This window comes from Equus caballus, chromosome 14, assembly GCF_041296265.1.
Source record: "Equus caballus isolate H_3958 breed thoroughbred chromosome 14, TB-T2T, whole genome shotgun sequence".
Lineage (NCBI taxonomy): Eukaryota > Metazoa > Chordata > Mammalia > Perissodactyla > Equidae > Equus > Equus caballus.
The window spans coordinates 22,748,486-22,775,745 of NC_091697.1; the positions used below are offsets into that span (position 1 = coordinate 22,748,486).

Genomic DNA, 27,260 nt, shown 5'->3' on the forward strand with positions numbered 1-27,260 from the left:
CTGCCCTTAGATGGTAGCCGTAGGTCCCTGCCCAGGAGTCAGACAGGCCTGGGTTTGAATTCAGCTGTGTCACTGACCGGCTGTGTGACCACTGGCAGGTTGCCAATCCTCTCTGAGCTTCAGTTTCCTCATCTGTATAGGGTGTGCTAATAATCCCCATCTCACTGGTTGCAAAGGGTGAAATGAAATAGATAAGAAAGTGTGCTGTGATTAGAACAGTATGCAAAAGCAAAATGTTACTCTTCTTGCTGAACTGGGCCCATGCTCCCTCAGAGGGGAGGGGCCATGTTGTTGGACCTGATCAGAGAACACTAGGAAGGTTGGCCCCAGGACCTCATTTAGGAGGGATCCGTGTGGGACTCCCCGATCCCTTTACTCAGGATGCAGTGCTCTGGGCCACACTCACCACCTATCTACCAATCTGATCTCTGAGCGTCAGGGCCTGAGGGGGTCCCCAGGCCAGACTGCCCAGATTGGGGTGTGGCCCAGGAGTGTGCGCATGATGCAGGCGCAGCCTGGCTCTGGACACGCCCTGCAAGGGGGGCAGGGATCAGGAACGGGCTGGGGCCTGAGGGAGAGGCCTCACACTTAGCCTGATCCCCTCCATGACTTATTTTCATAGACCCATTACGTAAATCCATCTAGATTTAAGATCCGACCCTACCTACTTCTAAGAGGATTTAGGGTATTTTAAGATTAAAACTCAGAGCAAAATAGAGATCGTCTGCTGTTCAATCTCATAATGGGAAAAGCGCAATCAAAACTACAAGAGATGCCCTTGCAGCTATCAGATTGGCAGAGAATTGGAAGACTGATAATTCCTCTTGGGCGAGTTTGTGGGGAAACAGGCAAGCTCGCCTCGGTTTGAGGAAGTGAAACCTACTCACCATCTCTTAGGAAAGCCACCGGGTTCTGGCTGTTAAAATTAAAATGTGCTTGTCTTTTGATCCAACGATTCTAGGAATTTCTCCCCACTTATACTTGCAACCATGAGCAAAGGCATTAATACAAGAAGATTAATGCTAAGATTAAATGTTGAGTAAAATATGGAAACTATCTAAATGTCCATTAATAGGGATCAGGTTGAATAAATGATCTTATAGTTATTCAAAGACAACACAGTCTAGAGCTGAACAGCACGGATAGTACCCGCTTTGTGTTTGCACAAAACAGCCTGGGACTGAGCACGATACCCGCCTTTAGGGAGGGGAACTGGCTGCCTGGGGCTCAGCGGCAAAAGGAAGAGTCACTCATCACTGTAAAACTGTTTGAATGTTTTACTATATGCATGTATGAATTATAAAAATAATTAAATGTCTAAGGATCGAAAGACTCCCCCATCAAAATAACAAGAAAGCATTAATAACCACACCAAAAAAAAAAAGTACGCACAGAGAACCCGTGTGAAATTCACCATAGAACTAGCCCAGCAATTTGCCTACCCGGACCCTCAATAAACATTGAAATAAATAACTAACTTTGAATTAGCACAGGAAGGAAGCAGAGCAAGTGCTTTCTGGTACATGAGCTGAATAGGTTTATGATACCTGTGTAACATACTTTGCTGTCAGCTTGCTGATGCAAAGACGAAACGGCAAACAGGTTGCACTACATAGCTTGCATTTTCTGCCGTCAGAAAGCCCTGACAGCAGTGTAAAGAGATAACATTTATCTGAACCAACAAGCAATTAGCAGTTTCCACTGGCTCTCTGGGACCCTCTCGAGAACCTGCACTCCTTGGTCTAGCACATATGTCTGCTCCACTCCAGGGGGAACGTGGCCCTGTGCCTATGAGCCTTACTGCCGCCTCTGGCTGACTTTGACAGAGGTGCTCTGTTGCCAACTTTCAGGGCGGAGAAAGGAGCTACTTGGTGGCGGGATGGGCGCTGGAATAAGAGACCAGGGCTTGAATCCATTCCGGAAAAATCTGCCTCTAGGAACTCAGTGGTTTTTTTTTTCGTTTGTCTTTTTTTTTTGTTTCAAGGAGCTCAGTGGTTTTGAACAAGTGACATAACATTGCTGAGCCTCAATCAACTCATCTGTGAAATGGAGCTAATGACAGCAAACGGGATAAGGCACCTGGATGTGATCTCTGAACTTCAATGGCCTTAAAATGCTCAATAAGAGGCTCAGGCTCTCCTTGCTGGTGCTAGGGTAGGACATTCTCACTCTACTTCAGGTCTGGGGAGTGCCAACCAGAGTAAACCATCCTGGGCCAATCACGTTCTAAAACAGAGCAACACATTCTGAAAGGACAGAGAATGTATGCTGAGTGGCAGCACGCTCTGACGTGTGTGTCCTCCTCTGAGCCTGAGGTCCCTCATCAGCAAAACAGGCAAAATAACCTTTGTGTAGTATGGTCAGGAATAACAGAAAGCCTATGCAAGGGTCCCAGCACATAGTAGGTACTTTGTAGGCATTCATAAGCCTTAGTTTCTCTCCTTTCCTCTTAAGAATGAATGAATTATTTCTGGGCCAGTGACACTTATCTTCATGTCTCACTCAATATAATAAATTTCCAGTGCAGTTACGCTGACTATCCTGCCTCTAGATTAATGGAGAATGATCAGCTCGGAAGGCACAGAAGAGTGCATTCTGCCTGCAAACAGTTGGCCTGACCTGATTATATGCAGGAGCTATAAAGTACCGTAGAGTACTGACATTATTGTCCAGTTCCTGCCCACAAAATATCCCATAAAAACGTAGCCAGGTTAATCTATATCTCGCTGATGGAACTGAGGATTTTCCATTCAAATGTTGCTATGGGTCCCATGCTGTTTTGCCCTAGGAGAGTCCTATTGTATTAAGATGCATTTGGCTGCAAGTAACAGCAAACCTAACTCAAGGTTTAACAGATACAGAGTGGGCTTTGGAGATGGTGCATTCAGCAGCCAAATGATGACATCAGAGATCTATGTTCTTTTCACCTTCCATCTTTCCATCCTTAGAGCTAGCTTCACCCTCAGGCTGGCATCAAGATGGTTGCTGCAGATTGAAGGTTTCAACTAAACGCCAAAGCATCCTGAGGAATTAAAGAGAGACCATCACCCTCCCTAGTTCCATTTTAGGAGTAAGGAAATTTTCTGCAGAAATTGCTCAGTAGACTTCTCACATCGTTGTAGCCAGAGTTGGGTCACATGCTCTCTCCCAAACCAGTCATGGCAAAGGGTTGTCTTTGGACTGATCAGACTCACCCCTGGAGTTCAGGGCTGGGATAGCTGCTGGGGAATAACCAATGATGTCTCGTACATTGTCGTGTGCAGACAGACCTGAAGGTGCCTCGCTGTGATCCCTTCCTCCCCTACATCTTTGCGTAATCTCCTCTGCTTGAGTGTGGGCAGGACCTGTGGCTTCTTTCTAACCAATAGAATGACAAAAGTGATGGAGCATCACTCCTGTGATCCCACCACACTATGTAAGATTCCATCTTGCTAGCTGACTCGCTCTAGAGGTGCTCCTTGCTGGTTTGATGAGCTAAACAGCCATGTGGGAAAGCCCACGTGGCCAGGAACCACAGGGGCCCTCTAGGAGCTGAGGGCAGCTCTCAGCCAACAGCCAACAGCCAGCAAGAGGCTGAGGCCCTCAGCCTTCCAATCATAAGGAAATAAATCCTGCCAACAACCCAAGTGAGTTTGGAAGCAGATTCTTCCCCAGCAAGCCTGCAAATGAGAACACAGCCCAGCCAACCCTTTAACTGCAGCTTTGCGAGACCCTCAGCAGAGGACTTAGCTAAAACACACGTCTGTGCTGTTTTAGGCTGCTAAATTTGTGCTAATTTGTTATGCAGCAATAGAAGACTAATATGGTCAATATTTTCCTTGTTTTAATGAGATGGAAAAGAATTGATTTTCTTAATAATTTGTGCCAATTAGGGAGAGAATAGCTTTGCCTGGAGAAATATGTTTAAAAGAGTTTGGGAAGAAGGAGACTTTCCCAAGGAGCTAGGTGGCATCAGGTGCCAAGTCCTCAGAGGCTATGAGAAGCTGCTCTGTAACGAATGTGGAGAAGAATTTGCTCTTCCAGGGCACTTTGGGAGCCGAGAGGGTGCAGGGGGAGAGCGCCCGGGGGCAGAGGTCCTGGAGAAGCAAAGCTCCCTTAACCCCGTTGTCTCCTCTGTAGGGGTGGGGTGGGGTGGAGAAGATTGTGAGGGGTGCCATAACAAAGCTCCACAACTGAGTGGCTTAGGCAACAAAAGGCGTCGTCTCACAGCTCTGCAGGCTGGAAGTCTGAGGTCAAGGTGTCAGCGGCATCGGTTCTTTGTGAGGTTCTTCTGGTGGTTTGCTGGCCATCTTTGACATTCCTGGACTTATAGAAGCATCACTCCAATCTCTGCCTCCCCACGTGGCATCCTCCGTGTGTGTGTCTGTCTCCAGACTCCTGTTTTAGTAAGAACATCGGTCATATTGGATTATCAGATTGGAGTAGTCGTCCCCTCTATTCCAGGATGGCCCACTACCTTTGTAAGTCCCTATTCCCAAATACGGTCACCTCCTAAGATACGGAGGAGTAGGATATCAGCATACACACTTGTGGGGGATGCAAATTGTGGGGGTGAGTAGAAATCTGGGCTAGAACTAGATTTTCATCAGCTGTGGGATTGCAGCGTACAAGGTAATTTTAGCTTCATCTGAAGAGGTTGGTAGGCTCCCAACTAACATACCGTGTGAAGAAATTCCCCAGGGTCTACCCACAATCACTCAGGCATGATGCGCTGTATTCATAGAAGAGGTCGCTTCTTCCAAAACACTCTGCAGGATGCCCATCACTCACTTTCTCAAGAACAGTATCTCCAGTTATTTCACGGCCTTGCAGTGCCATGATTTTGCTGTGACTTCTGGCTCTCCTATCCAGTGGCAAGGAGCAAGGCATTCGGATTTTGCTCCTTTTGGTGGGGAAAGAATCTTGCAGGTTAGGCCAGGGCTGAACACCCCAACTTCCCCAGAGAGACAGCTAGATGCTGTGACACATCTTGGGTGTCACTGTCAAAGGCTTTCTTCTCAGAGATGAGGAGCCTGCTGGCTTTTCCCATTCTTTTCCTATCTGGAAATCCACCCACGCAGCCTACAGGTCTAACTGACTGCAACTGACAGTTTCCATGTTCTTTTCAGAAGCAGTCTTGTTACGGTCCTCTAATTGACTTATTTTCTTTGGTGACAACACAGGCTAAAAAGTGGCATTTCAGTGGGAGGGTGAGGCAGGGCTTATTAAAATGATCAACAATTTAATTCAGAGCATATACTCATTAGAGAGAGGCAGTGTCCTTGGAGGTAGAAATGCAAATGATGGAAAATACACTCAGCCTTGCCTCTATGAAAGGCAGATCTGCAGAGATGGATTGATTTCTTCCTCCTTGCCTCCCTCCCTTCTTTCCACTTAGTGTCTACCAGGCACTGGACTCACAGAATGTTTGAACTAGAATCGTCTTAAAGACTATCTGACAAGATTTCCAGATAGGGAAACTGAGGCTCAGAGATTTGGGTGAAGCAACTCACGCAAAGAAACACAGTTTTGAGAATAACAAAACTGAATCCATTCCAGGCCTTGGTTACTCCACGACTGTCAGAGTCATCCTGTGTGGCTGTTGCTGTGAACGAGCTGTGAAAGGTGTTCTCTGCTCCTCTCCTCGCTGTCCCCCCAAATGATGATATGCTCAGTAGATTGGCTGCTGGCTCAGCTTTCGAAGACTCTACCTTTGTTTGTCTATTTGTTGTTTGTTTACCTTATTGGAATCAAGAGGCTTTTTTAAGGGGCAACAGCTTTTGTGGTCCACATGGTGCAGACCTAGAATAAAGGCAGAGAAAGGGCCAGTGGCAAGCGAATTCATTACAACCCTACCACCCGACGTGCACCAATCCCCGACCCCCACCCCAGCCCCGGCCAACAACCAAAGAAAGAAACAGCAGCAGCAGTAACAAAACCCTTGAGTTTGGTGGCAAAAGCTGATGGATCTCAGTTTCTGATTTCAGATTCTCTGGACAAGTGGTCCAACCTCTGTGAATCTGGACAGAAGTCGCTCAAAGCCACCCACAGGCCAGCGAGAGGGCTCAGCTACTATGATCATATTACAAATTATTTTGCCAAAACTTCATGTCACATGGCACTGAGCAGTAATCCCCAGAGCCGTGAGTCCCTGGCATGCTACGGAAGCCAGGCTTAGTGGAGGTGGTTCTGGATGCCAGTGTATTCTAGGCACTTGGTCCTGAACTTCAGTTGCACAGATTTATCTATTACACGTCAGTGCAAACGTGGCTCCCCTCTCCTGGTTTGCTTTCAATTACAATTTCCTTCTTGGTCTCAGCTGGAAAGGGAAGATATTAGCAGCTGTGTTCTTACGCAATAACTTTGGAGTCAGTCCCAGGTGTGAATTCCAGCTCCGCCCCGAGCTGCGTGATTGAACACACATTTCTCCATCTCCTTGCGCTTCAGTTTTCCCACCTGTTAAATGGTGGTAATAATAGTACCCAACTCTTGGTGGTGTTGTGCGGATGAAATGCAATGATGGATGGAAAGGGCTTACCACACTCCCTGGAAGATGGGGGCAGCCCATAAATGCTTCCCTTCCTCGAGGCCCCAGCGAGTGCGTTGGATTCGAGGTCTCACAGCTGCAAACCGCCATGGAGCATCTTTCCCACCGATGCTTCAAAGCCTTTAATGTGGTGAAGAGGTCCCCCTGGGGAGTTTGCTAAAAATGCAGATTTCCGGATTCCACCCCCAGACAGTCTGATTTAGCAGATTTGGGTCTGGACGCAGGCATTTCTGCATCTTAACCAGCATCCTCACGTGACTCTGTTAGCAGGCGTCCATAAAACACACTTCGAGAAACCTCTGCGTGCTTTTCATCTGTGACTGTTAGGAGGGAAGCGGCCACGCCACGTCTACCTGTTTCACCTTTGTCTTTCTAGGGCAGTCTGTGGTACACGGTAAGGGCTCCTGCAACACATCTCTTGAGATAAAATGAAACTATCTAGTCTAGGGGCCCCAGACTCAAATTCCTTGGCATGAAAACCCCAGGCTGGGGTGGGGCTGTCAATTGGAACTTAGATTTCTTGCAAGGGCAGCAGCTCCCCCGCTACTATTCATCTCGTGCCCAATGTTCGCCATCTTGGATAGCACGCCCTGCACTGCCACGTTTTCCGTTCTTTGCAAAGAATCCAAAAATGTAGAAATTAGCATCAAATCTCCTAATTTTTAAAAGTTGGAAATAATTTACAACTTTTCTTTTTCTTTACACCCATGTGGACAAAACAAAACAAGTCTGCGGGCCTGAGGTGGCCCGTGGGCTGCCATTGATCATCTCGGGGTTGATCCCACCTTCTCATTTGACAGATCAAGAAACTGGGGACAAGAGAGAGGAGGGGAGTTGCCAAAGGCTATGCACCTGGGGGCTCTCCGAGTGATCAGCACCCTTCGCAAGGTGCGGGGACACAGGGCAATGCCCTGGAAGCATCCACAGGCTTCCTCCCAGGCAGGTCTCCAGGCTGTCTGAGCTGAGCTCCCTGCTCCGGCTCCACCGCCGGCTGGGAGGCTGGGAGAAGGCCTCTGAGCCAGGGCAAAGTCTGCAGCTGAGCTTACTCATCGCTCCACTGCCACCTTCGCTTTTGATGTCTTGATGTTCCAGTTCTGGCACCCTCTGAGGCAACGGCACCGGCTGCCTGCCCCAGCAGCCTCCTCAAATCAGAACAGCTCTTGGCAGGGCTTTCCGGGGACTTCAAAGGTGGAAAATTGCCCTGGGATAGCTTCTCGAAGGCGCCGTCCCAGTGTGAACAGCGAGAGGGAAGAACAGAGATCAAAGTGAGGCCAACCTTTGGTTACAGGGAAAATGAGGGGCAGGGCCTGCTCTCTGCTGAGCAGAGGGCGTGAGCCTGGGCCTGAGGGCTGTCCAGAGTTCATGCGGTCAGAGTCAGGGCTGTCTTACTCTTCTCACCTGCCCCCCTCCCGGGATACCCAGGAACCCCTGGTCTTATTGGCAGGGACTATGCCGAGTGTTTCTTACCGTGTCTCCTGAGCCCGTGACCTTCTTTTGGTTTTCTTGGGCCTCGTCTGGCACAGCCCTGTGTCTGAGGAGGAGGAACCACCGGGCTCGACCTGCTGGGAGCCTGCGCTTGCGTGAGCGCAGGGCAGCCAGCCAAACGCTGATAAATCTCTTCCTCTTGGGAAGTGCCAGGCAGCGCCCCAAAAGGGCAAGTGATCTGTGGGCCGATCTGCTAATGATTTATTGCTGACTCCTTAGGCCCGGCACCCGTGGCACCAGCTGCAGCCAGGGCTGTCTGGAGAACCCTCCCAGAAGGGCATCGGAGCCGAGGTAGGAAATCAGGCTCCCGGCTGCCAGCCGCTGCTGCCGCCCACCTGCCCTCACCACCCAGAAAGGGCTGCTTTTGTCTGTTTTGTTTTTCGAAGCGGCTGCAGTGGTCTGGGGAAGGCATGGCGAATGGGCCAGGATGGGGAAGCCTGCTGAGTGACATGTTGGCCCTCAGCGCTGGGCCTGTGCGGTGCTGTCGAATGATGTGGAGCTCAGCACTGGGCGTCTAGACTGAGGGGAGGAGCCCTGCTCTGCTCCTGCTCACCGACTGACTGCTCACCACCAGCTGAGCATCATTAATGAATTAATTATTTACAAAAGTAATCCACGCCCATAGTAAAAATTCCAAACCAGCTTAAAGTGAGAAGTACATCTCTCCTCGTTTCCAGTCTCATCCCCGAGAAATAAACATGGCCAAAAATTTCCTGTTTTAGAAAATGTGCATTTTTAAAGTGAGTGCTTACTAGGTACGCTCTTCTTCAGCTTCATTTCTCTCTGACATAGCTTTCTGTCACAAGGAGCTGCACGTTTTTAAGCAGCTGCATGGTCCTGTGTTGTGTGGATGTGCTGTGATTGTTGGTTAATCAGCTCTCTGTGCGTGATGTTTTACACTGCTTCTAAAAGTTTTCACTTCTATAACGTGACAGTGGACATTTGTACACTATACGGTGGCTTTCTTGTTTGAGTATTTCTCTGAATGTCTTTTTTTTTTTTTTTAAAGATTGGCATCTGAGCTAGCATCTGTTGCCAGTCTTTTTTTTTGTTTTCTTCTTCTTCTTCTCCCCAAAGCCCCCCAGGACATAGTTGTATGTTTTAGTTGTGAGTGCCTCTGGTTGTGCTTTGTGGGACACCGCCACAGCATGGCCTGATGAGTGGTGCCCTGTTCGTGCCCAGGATCCAAACCGGTGAGACCCTGGGCCGCCGAAGTGGAGTGTGTGAACTTAACCACTTGGCCATGGGGCCAGCCCCTCTCTGGATGTCTTTTAAAACTTATACTGAGCATATGCAAAAAATTTTTCTCCAAAACACTGAGGGAGGGATGATGGCACCCATTTTACACATGAGGAAAATAAAGCACAAATGAGTAAAATGACTTGTCTGGGTCCCTTTCCCGGCATTTAGAACAGTCATTCACTCTTCAGGTGTTTACTGACTGACTACTCTCCTTTCCAGGCACAGTGCTAGACTCTGGATGGCAGGTGAAGTCCCGCCCTCCTGGTGCACATGGTCTAGCGGGGGAGAGTGTACACATACAGACTGTGCTAAATGCTTTGAAGGAAAAACCGTGGTGTTAGAAAAGAGAATGGCGAATGGACTGAATACTGATTGTGCTGTTAGAGAAGGCCGCATTCGAGCTGAGGTGGTGTCATAGATGAAATGTTTGTTTCTCCCTCAATATTCATATGTTGAAACCTAACGCCCAATGTGATGGTGTTTGGAAATGGGGCCTCTGGAGGTGATTAGGGATTAGTACCTTTGTAAAAGAAACCCTAGAGAGTTTCCTTGCCCCTTCCACCATGTGAGGATGCAATATGAAGATGGCCCTCTTTGTGACAGGAAGTGGGCCCACTCTAGACAGCCAATCAGCCAGCATCTTGATCCTGGCCTTCCAACCTCCAGAACTATGAGAAATAAATTTCAGTTGTTCGTGAGCCATCCAATCTATAACAGCCCAAATGGACTAAGACAGGTGTGAAGGGGGAGCAGGAGTTAGCAAGGTAAGAATGTGAGAGTGAGAAGTTTCCAGATGGAGACAGAAGCATATGCAAAGGCCCAGAGCAGGAAAGGTTCCTCTTGCAGTGTTGAAGGACTGTTGAAGATCAGGGTGGCTGGTGAGGGTGAGCCTGAGGGGGCGTGGAGGAGAGGCGGTCAGTGAGGTCAGTAGGGGCAGGGGTGCACAGGGCCCCAAGGACCACAGACGAGGATATTCTGCATTTGCTCAGAAGGCAGTGGGAAGACTCGGGAGCTATTTTAACAGAGGAGCTATTTTACTGGGGAGCCCTAAGGACACCCTGGCGGAGCCCAGAATAGAACCAAGCTTGTTTTCCTCTAGTAGGATTTTGACCTTTTGAGTAAGAATAGTACTGATCATAGAGTTAACATTTATTGAATGTGCATTATATGCCAGCCACTGTGCTTGGTACTTTTCATGTTACCTGTTTTAATCCTCATACCAGCCCTTTGAGGTAAATACTATTGCCATCACCCCCCTTTATAGATGAGGAAACTGAGACCAGAGAGATTAAGTAATCATCCAGCTAGGGATGTACCCATGGTACATTTGTCTAGAAAGACCTCATCCTGGGCCATAAAACAGGTCTCAATAAATTTAAAACAAAACAAAAAAATCATGCAAAGAGTATTTTCTGACCACAATGGAATTAAATTAGAAACCAATAGTAATAAGATATCTGCGAAAACCCCAAATATCTGGAAATTAAATGACACATCACTAAGTAATTCATGGACCAAAGACTAAATTACAAAGGAGATGAGAGAATACTTTTAATTAAAAGACAACAAAAATATGACATATCAGAATTCATGGGTTGCAGTTAAGCAGTGTTCATAGGGAAAGTTGTAGCTTTAAATGCTTATATTAGAAAAGAAGAAATGTCTAAAGTCAATGACCTAAGGTTGCATCTTAAGGAAATAGGAAAAAAGAGCAAAGTAAATCAAATAATATAAAGCAGGAAATAATAATGATAAGACCAGATGCTGGTGAAATACGAAATAGAGAGACAACACAGAAAATTAGCAGAGCCCATATTTGGTTTTCTAAACATAATCAACAAAACTGGCAAACCTCTAACTAGACTAATCCAAGAAAAAAAAGACTATCCTCACCAATATCAGAGATGAAGAAGGGAGTATCACCACATTAGAAGGATAATAAGAAAATACTATCAACACCTCTATGCTAAAAAATTCAATAAATTAGATAGAATAGATAAATGTCTTGAAAAATAGAATTTATCAAAATTGACAGAAGAAACGAAAAATCTAAAATGCCCTATACCTATTGAAAAAATTAGTTATCAAAAACTTTCCCAAGAAGAAGAATTCAGGACCATATGGTTTCACTGGTGAATTCCATTGAACATTCAAGGAAGAAATAACACTCATATTACACAAATATTTTCAAAAAATAGAGAAGGACAAATCGCTGCCCAGCTGTTTTGTGAGCCCAGTATATCCTTCATACCGAAATCTGATAAAGACACTGTAGAAAAGTTACAGATACTCCTCATAAATATAGACACAAAAATCCTTGACGAAGTAATACATCGAATCCAACAATATGTTAAAATGATAATACATCATAACCAAGTAGAGTTTATCCCCAGAATGAAAGCTTGGTTTAATATTTGAAATCAATATGTAAATGTAATTCAACAAAGTAACAGAATGAAGGAGAAAAACTGTCCGATTATTTCAATAGATGCAAGAAAAGTATTTGAAAAAAAATTCCACTCATTCAAAATAAAAATGCATAGCAAACTAGAAATCAAAGGAAACTTTCTCAAACTGCTAAAGGGCATCTATAAAAAATCTATAGCTAACATCATACTTCATGATGAAAGACTGAATTATTTTCCCCCGAGATGCAGAACGAGACAAGGATGCTTGCTTTCACCACTCCTGTTCAGCAGTATTCTAGCTTCTGCAATAAGGCAAGAAAAAGAAAGGAAAGGCGTAAAACTCAGAAAGGAAGAAACAACTCTATCCCTGCTCCCAGGTGCTGTGACACTTTACGGAGAAAATCCAAGGAAGTCTTAAGAACAAGCATGAAAACTGATAATAAATGAATTTAGCAGTGTTGCAGAATACAAGGTTGATATACAAAAACTAATTGCATCATGTCTAACATCAAACAATCGATGAAATTAAGGAAACAATCCCATGCATGGTAGCATCAAAAAAATATTAAATACCTAGGAAGAAATCTAACATAAGACATCCAGGACCTCTACGTTTGAAACTACAAGGTATTGCTGAGAGAAATTAAGAAAGGCTTAAATAAATGGAAAAATGTCACCTTTATGGTTTGCAAGACTCAATATTATTCACATGCTACTTTTCCCTAAATTGAACTATAGATTCAATGCCATCCCAGTAAAAATTCCAGAAGATTTTTAGTGAAAATTGACAAACTGATCCTAATATTTATGTGGAAATACAAAGGGTGTAGGATAACAAAAGCAATTTTAAAAGAGAAAAAGAGTTGGCTAGCTTATCTTACCTGCTTTCCAGACTTACTATAAAGTTACAGCAATCAAAATAGTTTCAGTATTAGTGAAAATATAAGCATGTAGATCAATGGAACAGATTAGAGAGTCCATAAATAGACCCACATGTATTTGGTCAATTGTTTTGACACAGATGCCAAGGCAATTTTGTGAGAAAAGTAAAGTCTTTTCCACAAAGGTGCTAGATGTCCATGTGAACATGGAAAAAAGTGAATATTGACACTTAACCAAAACCATCAATAAAAAATTGACTCAAAATGCATTATAGACCCAAATGTAAAACTTAAAACCTATAGGAGATTATTTCTACTTCCTTAGGGTAGGCAAAGTTTTCTTAGCTAGAACACAGCAATCATAAATCCTAAAAGAAAAAAACAATAAATTAGACCTCAATTAAAATGAGAACCTTTTCCTCTTTGAAGGACATCATTAAGAAAGTACAAGGACAAGTGACAGATTGGGAGGAAATGTGTGCAACATATATGTCGGGAAAAAGATCTGTATTCAGAATAAAAAGAACTCTGACAACTCAATAAGAAGAAGATAGACAACCCTGTGAGAAAATGGGCAAAAGATTTGAACAGATACTTCTCAAAAGAAGAAGTGAGAAGGTGCTCAACGTCGTGAGCCATCAGGGAAATGCAAATTAAATGGTAATGAGCTACCACTCGACATACCCACCAGAGCGGCTAAAATCAGTGGCATGGCTTGCAGGTAAATTTTTAACAACCAGCTCTGGGTGGGGTAGAGGTGGAGCAAGTTGGATCAGTAGCATTTCCTGATTTCTATGGTGTAAACACTTCACCATGATCAATTTCAAGCTACTGACAAGATATCATTGAACTCAGAACTCCCACAAGCTGGTGCGAGCTGGCTTCAGCACACCGCTGGCTAAAATGTTTAAAGCTGGCAGTGCCAAGTTGGCGGAGCTGTGGGGCAGCCGAAACACTCTCCTAAGTGCTGTTGGGGATGTAAGATGGTAAAACCGCTTAGCAAAAATGGTTTTGCAGTTTTTAAAAAGATTAAACATCACCTGTGATTAAACATCGCAGCAATTCAACATCTAAGCATACCCAAGTTACGGCAGCTTTATTTCCAATAGCCAAAAATTGGAACCGACCCAAATGTCCATCAGTAGATGATACACTGTGACATATTTATACAATGAAACAGTAATCAGCAATAGAATGGAATGAACTGTTGATACATGAACCATATGGATGAATCTCAAAATTATTATACTGAAACAAGTCAGACAAGAAAAGAGTACACACTGTAAGCTTCAATATATAAAGTTTTTTCTTTTTTTTGAAAAATGTACACTAATCTATACTGACAAAAAATACATCGGTGGTTGCCTAGCCAGGAAGTGGAAGGAAGGATGGACTGTAACGGTCATAAGGTAATCTTTGATGGTTAAGGAAATGTTTATAATCCTAATTACGGAAAGGGAGTCACGGGTGTATACATATGTCAAAACTGATCAAACTACCATTTTAAATATGTGTTGTGTCGTGTACTTCAATTGTATCTCAATAAAGTTGAAAAAATATTTTACAAAATGCAAACTCTAGGCCTTGACTCCAAAGCTCAGAGTTGGGAAAACTGAGAGAGGAGCTGGGTCTGCAATTTAATAAGCTCCTCGAATGATTCCTATAAAGTGTGAGACCTACTGGAGAAGGAACCCCCAAATTCAATCAGGTTTGACAAATTAAATTTTCAAGATGGATAAAGGATATTATGTTTACACTTCAAAGCGGAGGCTGAGGAGTTTGAACACACCAACAGCAGCATCTGCACTAATTGTCCTAGCTTGAGCTGGGTGTCCCCTATGCATTCAAGTTTGCCTGACGTTGCCCAGCTAGCAGGTGGCAAAGATGGGATAGCCGACTCTCAGTGCAGCTGAAAAGCAAGGGGCTAGGTTTAATCTCCTCTCCACCACTTCTAGCTGGGTGACCTCCTGCACACGTCTCTCTGTGTCAACTATCTGCTGTTGTGGATTCAAGCTACTCCAAGGTGTTGTAACTTAAGACAACTGCATTCGTTTATTTTGTTCATGATTCTGCAATTTGGGCAGGGTTCAGTGGGAATGGCTAGTTTCCGCTCCATGCAGGGTCAGCTGGGGTGAGCCACTGAAGCTGAAGGATCCATTTCCAAGCCACCTGCATCACCTGGGAGCGGCACAGCTATAGGCTGAGGCCTCTGGCCCTCTCCACATAGGTCTTTCCATGGGCTGCTCTTTGGGGCTTCCTTTCACATGCTGTCTGGGTTCTAAGAGTGAGTGTCAACAGGAACCAGGCAGAAGTTTTATCCCCTTTTATAATCTAACCTCGTAAGTCACAAAGTATCACCCTGCCCAGCAGAACAATTTCTTCCTTTAACATCCTCTCTCTTGTTCATCTTCTTCTAGCCACACTGGTCTTTCTGTTCCTCTAAAACAGAAGTTCCAGCATGTTTGCTCCTGAAGTTCCTTCTGCCGGCAACGCTTTCCCCTGCCTCGCAGGTCTGCATAAGACCGCCTTCTTGTCATCATTCAGGTCTCAGCCAGGCGCCATCGCCTCGCGAGGGCTTCCCTTCTGCCCCTCTTTTCTTCCTGCCACCATTCAATAGAACTTTCTGCCGTGATGGAAATCTCTGTATCTGCGCTGTTCAATCTGGTGCCCACTATCGAGCACTTGAAATGTGGCAGGCGTGACGGCAGACCTGGATTTTAATGTTTCTTTAATGTTAATAAACTTAAAATTAGATTCAAATAGCTATACATACAGCTAGTCGCTATCGTGTTGGCGAGCTCAGCTCTATCCCATGATCCCATTCTATTCTCACAGCAGTTGTCACTATTCAAAGTTATTTGTTTTTGTGTTTTCAACTTTTTCTTATGACAAATTCAACTCTATAGAAAATTGCAAGAATAGTAGAATGAACCCTTCTCCTAGATTAGTTAAGTGTCAGCATCTTGTCAAATGTGCTTCATCTTCCACATGGGTGTATAAAATTTGGGGGGTGAGGTGGCTGAACCATTTGAGTCAGTTGCGGACGTCATAACATTTTGCCCCTAAACACATCACAGCATTTTACCCCTAAACACCCCTAAGAACAAGGACCTTCTCTTTCATAACCACAAGACCATTAGCACACTCAAGAAATTTAACATTGATCCAATACCATTATCCAATATTCAGGTTTTACAAATTGTTTCAAAATGTCTTTTGTGGCAAATTCTGTGGCAATCCAGAGTCACGTATTGTGTTGCTCTTGTCTCCTCATTCTCCTTTATTCTGCAATTTATTTCTGGCACAAGAAGATGCTCCAGGCTTATCTTAATTAATGAATTTAAATATTTATTAGCTGTTTCTCTCCCACTAGAAGATAAGCTCTTCTCTCTCTACCACCATTCTTAGCACTGAAGTCCTTAGGTATAAATTGGCCAAAAGTAGTCCTAGAAATCTATTTCTAGAACTGATAAAGATCATTCTGCATGAGCAGCAGAGAAGGTTCAAGTTCCATGCATTTCTTAGCTGTTTGATCATAACAGCAGCACGTAGAGCCAGTGAGGCAGCGTAAGTGGTTAGGAACATGGCCCATGGGGCTAGACCTTCCCAAGTTTCTCTCTGAGCTTCATTACTTCTTAACCACTGACCTTAGACAAGTCACTTCTCTCTAAGCCTCGGTTTCATCATCATCAAAATGGGACACCTGGGTCCGGCCTGGCGGTGCAGCGGTTAAGTGCGCACATTCTGCTTGGGCGGCCTGGGGTTCGCCGGTTCAGATCCCGGGTGTGGACATGGCACCGTGTGGCAAGCCATGCCGTGGTAGGCGTCCCGCATATAAAGTAGAGGAAGATGGGCACAGGTGTTAGCTCAGGGCCAGTCTTCCTCAGCAAAAAGAGGAGGATTGGCAGCAGTTGGCTCAGGGCTAATCTTCCAAAAAAAAAAAAAAATTGGACACCACTAATAGTACCTAATTGCTTTAAGGACTAACTAAGAATATTTGTAAAGTACTTAGTGCAGTGCCTGGAACATGGTAGATGGCTAATAAACGGTAGGCATTACTATTTTATACATTTTCTCATCTAATATTCCCAGCAGCTCTGTGAGGTATCTCCATCTGTCGATGAGGAAACTGAAGTTCAGAGTGGTTAACTAAACTCCATGTGGTCACACAGCTGGATGGTAAGGAAGCCCAGGTAGGAAGCAATGGAGAGGCTTTCTGGTGATAGCGGAGGGTGAGGACTGGCCCAGGTGAAGCAGGGCCCTTTCCACCTGGCCTGGCTGTGCACACCTCCCCGACCCTCCCGCAGAGTGAAGGCACAGTGGGGGAGTGACCCGTGCCTGGCAAAGGAGTGACAGCCATTTTTACTGCCAGAGGCCGAGAAAGGGAGCAGAACAGTGCTGAGATCTGAACCCGTGTCGGGCCTGGGTTTCCATCCTGGGAAACTTACCTCACCTCTCTGGGCTTTAGCTTCTCTGTAAAACTTCAGGGCTCCCGCACCGGTGGTTCCCTCTGCCTGCAATGCTCTTCCCCCCACACCCACATAGTTAACCATTTTATCTCCCCATATCTTTATGCATATCACCTTACTTAAAAGTGAAATGCACCCTCGCCACCCCATCCCCGTTTCCTTGCTCTGTTTTTCATGGCATTTATCACCATCTAATACTGTATGGTTTACTTATTTATTATCTTCAATATTCATTGTCTTTCACACCTCACTAGAATGTCACCTCCACCAGAGCAAGGACTTTGGTTTGTGTGGGTCACTGCTGTAGCCCCAACCCCTAGAAAAGTGCCTGTAAGTAACAGTAGCTCAATAAATCTTCCTGGTTGTTGTCACCGTACACAAACCACCCCACAGTGCTAGATTTGTAGGAAAGGCCCAGAACAAGCAATGTTATCAAGTTATGCTGATGTTTAAGTCCCTCTGGAATTCAGTTACGGTTTTAATGTCACATTCTTACCATTTTTAGTTCTAGCCGAAGGCCTCCAAGAACATCCTGGACTTCCCCTCCTTACCCTAAATCCTGCTTTCCAGCGTGACCAGCCGTGTATCCTCCCCCGGGAGCTTGTAGAAATGCAGGACCTCGGGCCCCACCCTCTCCTGACTGAGTCAGAACATGCTTTGGAACAAGACCCCTGGGTGACTCCGGTGCACGGTCAACTTGGAGAAGCGCTAATTTACACCACTCTCTCCCACTCTCAGGAGTCTCTCTCTTGCAGCTCCCCATCTTCATTTATGGTTCTTCTCCTCCCTTCTAACTTGGCTTACAGGCTCTTTGCAACTTCGCTTCTACTACTCTGGGGAACTTCCCACATTCCTCTGTCCTTTCTTGGAGATGTCTGTCTACATATCTTTCCTCCTTGAGGTGCCCCTTCATTAAATGGTAAGCTCTGGGAGGGCAGGGCCTCCCCCTCCTTATCTCCAGATCCCACGCTTCCCCTGGCCATGGCTTGATTAGGAGCTGACCGAGGAGCAAGGGAATCATTTCAGGTGTTTGCCTCCCTTGTTTGTTCGAAGGATCTAAAGATGTTTAACACGGCATTACTTTCATGGGTTCCTAGGTCTTAAACTGCATGCTTCCTAAAGGCCAGACCATTTAATCCTCCCAGAAACTCAAACGAACTTTTGTTTTATTCAATGAACCTTGAGAACAGCCCATGTACCAGTCTCCAGATCAAGCGCCTGCCAGGGAAAGAAGTGTGATTGAAACACAATTCACAGAAACAAGCTCACAGTCTTTTTTTTTGAGGCAGATCAGCCCTGAGCTAACATCTGCTGCCAATTCTCCTCTTTTTGCTGAGGAAGACTGGCCCTAAGCTAACATCCATGGCCATCTTCCTCTACTTTATATGTGGGATGCCTGCCATAGCATGGCTTGCCAAGCGGTGCCATGTCTGCACCCAGGATCCAACCCTGGGCAGCCCAAGCAGAATGTGTGCACTTAACCGCTGTGCCACCTGGCCGGCCCCATACCACATCTTCTTTATCCATTCATCTATAGATGTGCACTTGGGTTGCTTCCACATCTTGGCTATTGTGAATAACGCTGCAGTGAGCATAGGGGTGCATAAATCTCTTGGGATCATTGATTTCAAGTTCTTTGGATAACTGGACAGCTACACGCATAAGAATGAAAGTAGACCATTATCTTGCACCATACACAAAAATCAACTCTAAATGGATTAGATTTGAATGCAAGACCTGAAACCCTAAAACTCCTAGAAGAAAATATAGGCAGTACACTCTTTGACATTGGTCTTAGCCACATCGTTTCGAATACCATGTCTACTAGAGTAAGGCAAATAAAAGAAAAAGTTAATAAATGGAACTACATCACATGAAAGAGCTTCTGCAAAGCAAAGGAAACCATGAACAAAATGGAAAGACGACCCACCAAATGGGAGAAAATATTTGCAAATCATTTATCAGACAAGGGGTTGATCTCCAAAATATATAAAGAACTCATACAACTCAATGAAAAAAACCCCAAAAAACCCATCAAAACATGGGCAGAGGATATGAACAGACATTTTGCATTAATCCTTCTTTAAATGAAAGCTTTTGTCCCCGGTCTTCCCTTCCCCAAGATGATGGAGACATGGCAGTTTCCTCTATCCCTGAGGGCAATCACCTCCCCTTTGCTCCCTTTTATCTGCTTCCTACAAACTTAGATCTTTGGCCTGACATCTGCTGCAGCTGTAGGAAAGGAACTCTACAGATCACTCTCCTACTTCCTGATGTCATGAGCTGTAGCCCAGAGATCCAGATTACCAGCTCCTTCTCCAAGGCCTCAGCTCCACCCTAAACCCCAACCCAGTCACCACACATGTGGGTAAGACCAGTCTCCTTGGCACAGGTCTGACGGGTATCACCTCTGGGAAGCCAAAGTCTTTTATTTTTGAAGACTCTCACAGACTCCAAGGAAATTGCAAAGAATTTGTTGGGAAGGCAAGCAGAGTATATAGAATTAAACAACATTAACAACAAAAACAGACTTGATTTCAAAAATGTCTATATACTCATTTCAAAAGACTATAGAGCTGAAAATTATTCCCTGGGCAATAAATGTCAGGAAGTGACCAAGCTAAAACAAGACGGTAGCACACCTTGCAGAGCGCTCAGTGCACAGTGAATGCTGGGAAAGGGGCTTTGAAACCCATGAAGCTTCTCAAAGGGGCCATGTATAGGTGCTGAAATGAACTGAATCAAATTGATTGGAAGAAGGTTTTCATGTTTTTCAAAACCAGGACATCTAGGGTGAAAACATCAGAACATTATAAAAGGCTGAATGTGTAAATCAACTCTGCCCTGCACGTTTTTCACCAAGAGTGAGTGCAATAGAGTTGGAAGAACCAGATTTGGAAACGGCATCTCTAATTTTGTTTGGCCAAATTTGCCAAGCATAATAGGTTAGGAGCCCGTATGGGTGTACCCGAGTAATGCACTTAATTGTTTGTGCACATTGGCTGATCGATCAGCAACAAGCCCAATTAATTAAACGCAGACGCTCAAGTCAGATTGGGAAGGAAGGAGGAGGGCTGGGTTCATTTCAAAATTAAGCCTGTGTTATTTTACTTTATTTTGGAAAGCCGCAGAGTGAACACACCTAATAACAGTAGCTTCTATGGAATGTTCCAACAGGATGTGGTAGGGAAGCTTTACCCTGACTTTCCGGGACCCTGTCAGATCCCTGAGGTTCAGAATGCAGGAGACGGAGGGAGGGAGGGAGGAGAGAGTCCAAGGCATTCCTCAAGTGGAGTCTTTATCTGGCCTTTATCTAGGAGACCTCAAATCCCATTAGGCAGGACAGAGGGAAAGGATAATTTCTAAAGACAATCTTTCCCATTTCTCCCCCATTCATGGACACTTTCACAATTTTGCAATGTTCAAGCGCCACTTGTCTTACTATTTACTGTTACTGTTTACTTTACTTGTAAAGATTTTCTTTAAATCGGTCAGCTGATTTTAAGAGTTGTGCCATTTTACACCGCCACCACCGTTTCCTATCGGAGTATTTTCACCACCTATACACGAGCATCATCTACCAGACCCACCTGCCCACCCAGTAAGGGCCTGTGCGGATGTGTCTCCAAGTTTTTTGAACAAACCACAGAAGACACAATGCCCCGAGATCTCATTTACCAGTTTTAAAACACTCCCTTCCCTTTTCAGTCTATGCATTCTAATTTTCTTAATAATATCCTAGAATTATTGTTCACAAAGTCGTTCATTCTGCAAACGCTCTCTCCTCTAGAGACCTCCTCATTCATAGCTGAAACTCAGCTCAGCTCTCCACCAGAGGCAGACGAGAGAGTGCCGGCAGGGAAGAGCCACAGGGGTGGCATGTGCTTGCTAAATGCACACCTTCTGGATGCCCTGGCAGGTCTCCAGGTAGGTTGAGACAGGCTTTCTTGGTTGAGTCTGGTCCAGCAGCCCTCGTTGGGAAGGCCTAGCCCTGTAATTGCCTTTAGAGGCCACCTTGATTGCCTCAGTGAACTTCTGCAATTTACCTCAGTCTGCAGCAGGTCCCTACTCCTGTCTGGCCTCAGAACTGGTGCTAAAGCCGCCGGCCTCAGAGACCTGCCTGCCCGTTAGTGGTGGGTATGCACCGAGCACTTCAAGATCCGGTGGGGAAAGATGGAGATTTCTCAGAGATGTTGATTCAGTGTCTCCACTGACAGAAGAAAGGCAGCCCAGTCAGAGCAGATGGAGGCGGGAAGAAGCTGAGATGGGTGGGACCAGAGGGTGTAACATTGTCAAGGACCACATGGGGGATGGAGACCCTTCTTGACACCCATTTCCATCTGCTCGATCCACTCGCAACCCTACAACTTCTTCCTCGGCTCCAGAATGGGTTCGGGCCTAAGACCTACCTTCTGTCTCAGGAACCAAAGGAAGGGATAGCAGAGCTGTGACCAAAATAGGAGGGATTAATGAAGTCATGGCACCAGATAGAGAGGCAGCTTTACGATTCAAGCCCAAATGGTGACACAATAGTGCCTGAAAGCTCTTGACACCTTGATTGGCTGCTTATTTGTTTTAACAAGAATTCCTTTCTCAAACCAGTGTCTCTCATTTATCCTAGCTGGAATCTGCCTGAGACAGGCCAGCTGCCACTACTCCCCATTCAAAATGGCGGCCAGTTACTGAGAGCCCGGAATGTGTCAGGCTGGGTGCTAGCTATGCATTCAGATGAGTCTGAGTTTAACCTTGCCCAGTGTTTTTGGCTGCTGGTACAACCAATGCTCCTGCATTATGGAGGCCTGTTGGTGGTTGGGGCTTTCCTTATATCTTTGTTCCTTTCAAGGCCTAGAGGTCAGGTCCATCTGCCCATGTGCAAAAGATGATCTAGTAGCCATGTGTTGTTTCTAATCACAGGGCACCTCAGAATGAACCATCACCCTTAGAAGTTCTTGGCTACTAAATTCAATATGCATAAACATGCATAGTGTAGGAGGGGAATAAACAGCAGCCTTGGGGAGAGAAAATTCTCATTCTGAAATTCCACTTCGGCCACTAACTAGCTTATGACTCTGACCAAATACTAATAACTATTAAGTGTTTTGAGAATTTGCTATGTACCAGATGCTTCCTGTGCATTATCTCAGTTTATCCTCACAAGAACCTATAATATAGGTACTATTAATTGCCCCAATTTATAAATGAGAAAACTGAGATAAGAACCCAAGGTGACATAGCTGTAAGCATTAGAGTCAAATTGCTTTCAACAGGGTCAATTATTTTTAGGATGACCAACCATCCTGGTTTGCCTGGGACTGAGAGGTCTCCCGGGACGTGGGACTTTCAGAGCTAAAGCCAGGAATGTCCTGAGCAAACTGGGACGAGTTGGCCACCCTAAATATTTTCCAAGTATGTTTTACTACAAACACTTGGTTCATCTGTAGGTATTTTGTTTACATCATTTCATTAATCATAACTTTGAGTTTTCTTTATCAAATCTAGTTCTCTTCCTCATATTTTGTAAGTCTCAACTTTGCTGGGTATAGATTTAAGTTTAATTTGTATAGGTATTTTTCTATTGGTAATATTCATCGCGAAGTGGAGTTTTAAAAAAACAATATGCAATTATTTCTTGGCTAATGCGTGATAAAGCCACATGCAATTCTTATCAGTGATTCCAGGATTTTGTTGCAAATCACATTACTAATCTGATTGTTCCATAAACTTGTCATTACTTTGCTTACTAACTGGCCACATCATTGACAGTGCAAAGAGCAAACAGCAGTCAACGCTGTGTAGTTAGACTTGCCTGTGGTCAAAATAGTGGATCAAAATGGTGGGGATAAAGAATCTGGCTTTGTAGAGAGGAAACCTCCACACATTTAAAATGTTTCATCCTTCTAACATTTATCTTTTTTTTTTTTTTTGAGCATTAGCCCTGAGCTGACTGCTGCCAATCCTCCTCTTTGTTTTTGCTGAGCAAGACTGGCCCTGAGCTAACATCCACGCCCATCTTCCTCTACTTTATATGTGGGATGCCTACCACAGCATGGCGAGCCAAGTAGTGCCATGTCCGCACCTGGGATCCAAACCAGCGAACCCCGGGCCACCGAAGTGGAACGTGTGAACTTAACTGCTGTGCCACTGGGCCGGCCCCTATTCTCCTAACATTTAACAAATATTATTAATTTCCTACCTTGCGCCTGGTCCTCTACAAGATGCTGGAATCCAGTGTTTAACACAACATGGTCTTAGCCCTCATAGTCAGCAGAGTAGATTTTAGTAACTAATTATATGATTAATTATCTGATTTCAATGATGATCCAGACTACATAGGAGAAGAATGGGAGCTACCAGGGCATGTGGACAAGGGTGCTTGGCCTAGCCAGGTGACAACTCCAGGAAACTGTAAAGGTAGAATTAGAACTCTGTTCCTGAGTCGGGGGTGACCTACAACATTCTGGGGGCCACTCCCCTTGGTCAAGGCGAGGACAGAATGGGACACCTGCCTCCTGCATGTAGTTCTTCCAAGGGTCACGATGAGGGTGGGGGTGAATCGAGAGTTGGTTGGAAGGGAGGTGTGGAGCCTGGGAGGATGAGGCACAGCGTGGCATGGCTGAGAACCTCAGTGTCATCTGACGGTATCACCAGTTGGAAAAGTGTGGCTGCTGTGAAGGCCCCTGGGAAATGACCCTTGTGCCACCATTTCTGGGGCAGTAAACCCTCACCCAAGTGAGGATATGTACTCGTGTCTATTTAAGCACTAGGCATTTTAATTTTATCCTCGCTACAGTCTTTCTAGTTAGCAGGATTACTGCCATTTTGCACGTGAAGAAACTGAGGGTCAGAGAGGGGAAGCTGGAAGGCTACCCTGCTAGAAAATAATAAAATCACAGGAAAGTATGGACACTGGGTCATTCCTCCTAGGCACACTCAAACACTGGGAGCTCCAGTTTTTCAAGGTGGGAATAATATTCCCTTTGTGTTAGGGTTGTTCCAATGAAAAAGCCAAGATCACATATGCTACTTACCAAATAGGTCATAAAGCACATAGTAGGCGGCTCAAGACAGAGTGGTTTCCTGCTTCCTGTGATGTCTCTTCTATATCTCAGTTGCCTCTCTAATATTGTCTTAATCTTGTCAGTGGCTTTTCTTGGAGGTTCCGGTGGATAAAAAACAGAAGAGAGTCTCTGAGCTGTGATCTTCGATGGAACAGAACAAACTGCAGTCTGGCTGGGTTGCTCAGGGAGGCACAGCAAGTGGCATCTCCCACAACCTCGTGCTTAGGGCTCAGCGCTGGACTAAGTCTGAAAGGATACAGGAATCAGCTGCTGGGGCTGTGTGATCAGGACAGGCTTCCCAAGGAGGTGAGAGACAACTCAAGACAGCAACGTCATTTCCTGACCAACCTGCTCGAACAGGGGCTAACATGGGATCTTTAGAGCATGCCAAAACATGTGCACATAGGACATCTTGCACAGGGAGAAAATTCTGAGTGTCCTCCCTCGGTCAATGTTTTCGAAGCTGAATAACAACCATGTGAGAAATAGTTCTTAATATTAAAGCACTGTAAACACACACACACAAAACCAAAACCCCAAACAAAACCAAATCAAAACAAAAACTAACCTTTGGAGTCAGACCAACCTAGACTGGAATCCTGGCTTTGCCACTTCCAAGCAGTGGGACTTGAGGCAAGTCCCGTAATCTGCCTAGCCTCAGTTTCCTTCTTTATGGAATGAGAAGAATAATGCCAGCTTTGCAGGGCTCCTGGGACTGAGTGAACTGACACACGTTCTGCACGTAGCTCAGAAAGTGGTACATGGTAAACATTTATTATCTGATGTTTGCTATTTTGAGCTTTTGCCTGGCACTGGAACATGAGTTCAGCATTCTCTGGGCTAAAGCCCTGTCTAAACTCATAAGTTATTTGTTCAACTTTTTATTATGGAAAATTTCAAACATATAAAGAATGAGAGAGAGTGGTATAATGAATACCCACCACGCAGCTCCAACATTTATCAACTCTCGCTTCATTTTCGCCCCTTCCCTACTTGCCAACCTTGGTAGATATTTTTTAATTAATTTATTTTTTATTGAGTTATAATTGACATGTAACATTATATTAATTTTAGGTGTGCAACATGATTCGACATATGAATATATTGCACCACAATCGTCACCATAAGTCTAGTTAGCATCCGTAACAACTTTGGTATATTTGGAAGCAAATTTCAGACATTTTATCCACAGATATTGGAAGTTATTTTTAAGTCAATTCCTTAGTTATCTCTTTGTGAGGGGAAATAATCCAAATTTCTTTTTGTGGGTGAGGTTTATTAAGGTCAAATTTACATACAGTCAAATTAAAAGTTATAGTTCTGAGTTTTGAGAAACCCAAATTCTCTTGACAATTCTTCAGCGTTCCTTTCTCAACTTTTAAAAATATATATTCTTGCATTAAATACATGAGTGAATATCCAAAGTGTTTTGCTGTCTATATCAACCTTAACACAGGCGAAGAGGAAACAGCCTCTCTCAGTGGTGTCCTTATTCATAGTTTATTATGACTTGGAAACCCAACATGTTTGATTGGCTAGAAAGTAAGCCACCCAGGAATAGATTTATTAGCATCAAGTATTGTTTAGAGCAACTGAGTTTATGTTGATGCTTTCATCCCAAATGACTATAATAAAAGAATTCTAAGAAGCTTGATTATTATTGGGTTCATTAATAACAAACCCTAAGCATGCCCCTATTGGGACTGTGATTAATCCAAATAAAAATAACTTTGTTAATTAAAAAGAGATGTTTTTCTGGTAACTGCTATATGCTCAACAACACAGAAACAAAGAACCAAACAAAATCCAAGCGCAGATGCCAGGAATAATACTACTTCCTTCTTCCCGGATCCTGGTTGACAGCTTGAGAGGACATGCCAGCAAGAGCGCCCTCTATTGTTTCCCAGTTACTTTGACATCTTCTTGGCTAGTCTTGAAGGGTGGCAGAGCTTCCTGGTTGGGAGAGCCTCTGTGGGCCACTTGATAATCCAGATGAGTGTAGCACTACAGTTCAGAGCCCCTTCTTTTCAGGCCGTCTATATGAGCAACCTGTGCTTACAGCAGCACTTGCCTAGGGGCTATCAAACTGAGTTGTGTCTCATCACAACTAGCTCTAAACAGTTGAAGCTGTTAACCATGAACTTTGATTAACCCCATACCCCAGATCCTTACAGGAACTAACTACAAACTCTTTCCTAACCAATAATCCATGGAATTTATCTAACCAACTGCGTACAGACCTATGGGCTCCCTCTGTTCTATCCAGAGGGCCAGTTCTCAATGCCTAATTAGCACGACAGCCATGAGCTCCCCTTTTTCAGCACTTAAATATCCCTGATTTTCTTCCTCTTGGAGAATTTCTTTGCTGACGTGGGTTTCCTTGCTTGGCAAGTTGATAGACTCGTTTTTTTGCTTGTTTGTTCATTATTGTCTCTGTTTTGTTTCATGTTTCAGCTCTCGTGGTCTTTGTTCTACTTTTAGGCATAAAGAACGGAGGTTCTACGGAGACCGTCTTGACCAGCCGCACTCGCAGACACCCCTGATCCTGAACTGGAAAATATGAACCCCCTTGCTCCTGTTTAATCTTCCCGCATTGTGGGTGGGTTCCTGCAGCAGTGCGCGAGCTCTGAGTGTGGGATGATGTGCGTTGCATCCTCGCTGAGTTTTCATTGTTTCATCTAGGCTGTCCTAGTGACCGTACCCTGCACTGGTTTCCTCACTCTGGCCAGCAGTCTCCTGATTTCAACTCAAGAGTTTTCCAGCGGCACTTTCAGTCTTGGTTTGTTGTGCGTTCATTTGTCTGAGATTCATCTGGCGAAGAGAAGCAAATACCGTCTTTCCTTGAGCTGACTTAAGTCTGTCTTTTAGCTAAGGAATGAATCCCTTCTATGTCTGTTTTTGTTAAACACAGGGACTGCCAATTCAAAAACAGTTAATACATCTGCCCCCCGCAACAACATAGACTATTTCAGTCCCACAATGGTCCATCTTTTAGTCGACTGTAAACTGTTCTCATGCACCTTCTAGAATATCTGGTCCAGACAGGAGAAAGCCAGTGAATCAGATTATAAGTTTCCAAATGCTATAGGAGCCCTTAAGTTAATTGGTTTATAGAGACTTAAAATCACTTATATAAATTTAAAATAAGAGAACTCAAGAATTTCCAGAAGACGAAACAACTTAACTGCTAA

The 27,260-nt window shown here is 44.6% G+C and overlaps 2 long non-coding RNA genes across 2 annotated transcripts; both read right to left on the reverse strand.

Moving 5' to 3' along the window:
- Window positions 1–1,262: 1,262 nt before the first annotated feature.
- Window positions 1,263–8,501, reverse strand: LOC138917244 (uncharacterized). The gene is made up of 3 exons (XR_011424980.1): window positions 7,994–8,501; window positions 4,457–5,781; window positions 1,263–4,377 (listed from the first exon to the last, which is right to left on the reverse strand). It is a non-coding gene; the product is annotated as an uncharacterized lncRNA (long non-coding RNA).
- A 2,278-nt stretch (window positions 8,502–10,779) lies between these two features.
- Window positions 10,780–24,818, reverse strand: LOC138917245 (uncharacterized). Its single transcript, XR_011424981.1, has 3 exons — window positions 24,638–24,818; window positions 24,040–24,315; window positions 10,780–11,963 (listed from the first exon to the last, which is right to left on the reverse strand). It is a non-coding gene; the product is annotated as an uncharacterized lncRNA (long non-coding RNA).
- Between the last annotated feature and the right edge of the window lie 2,442 nt (window positions 24,819–27,260).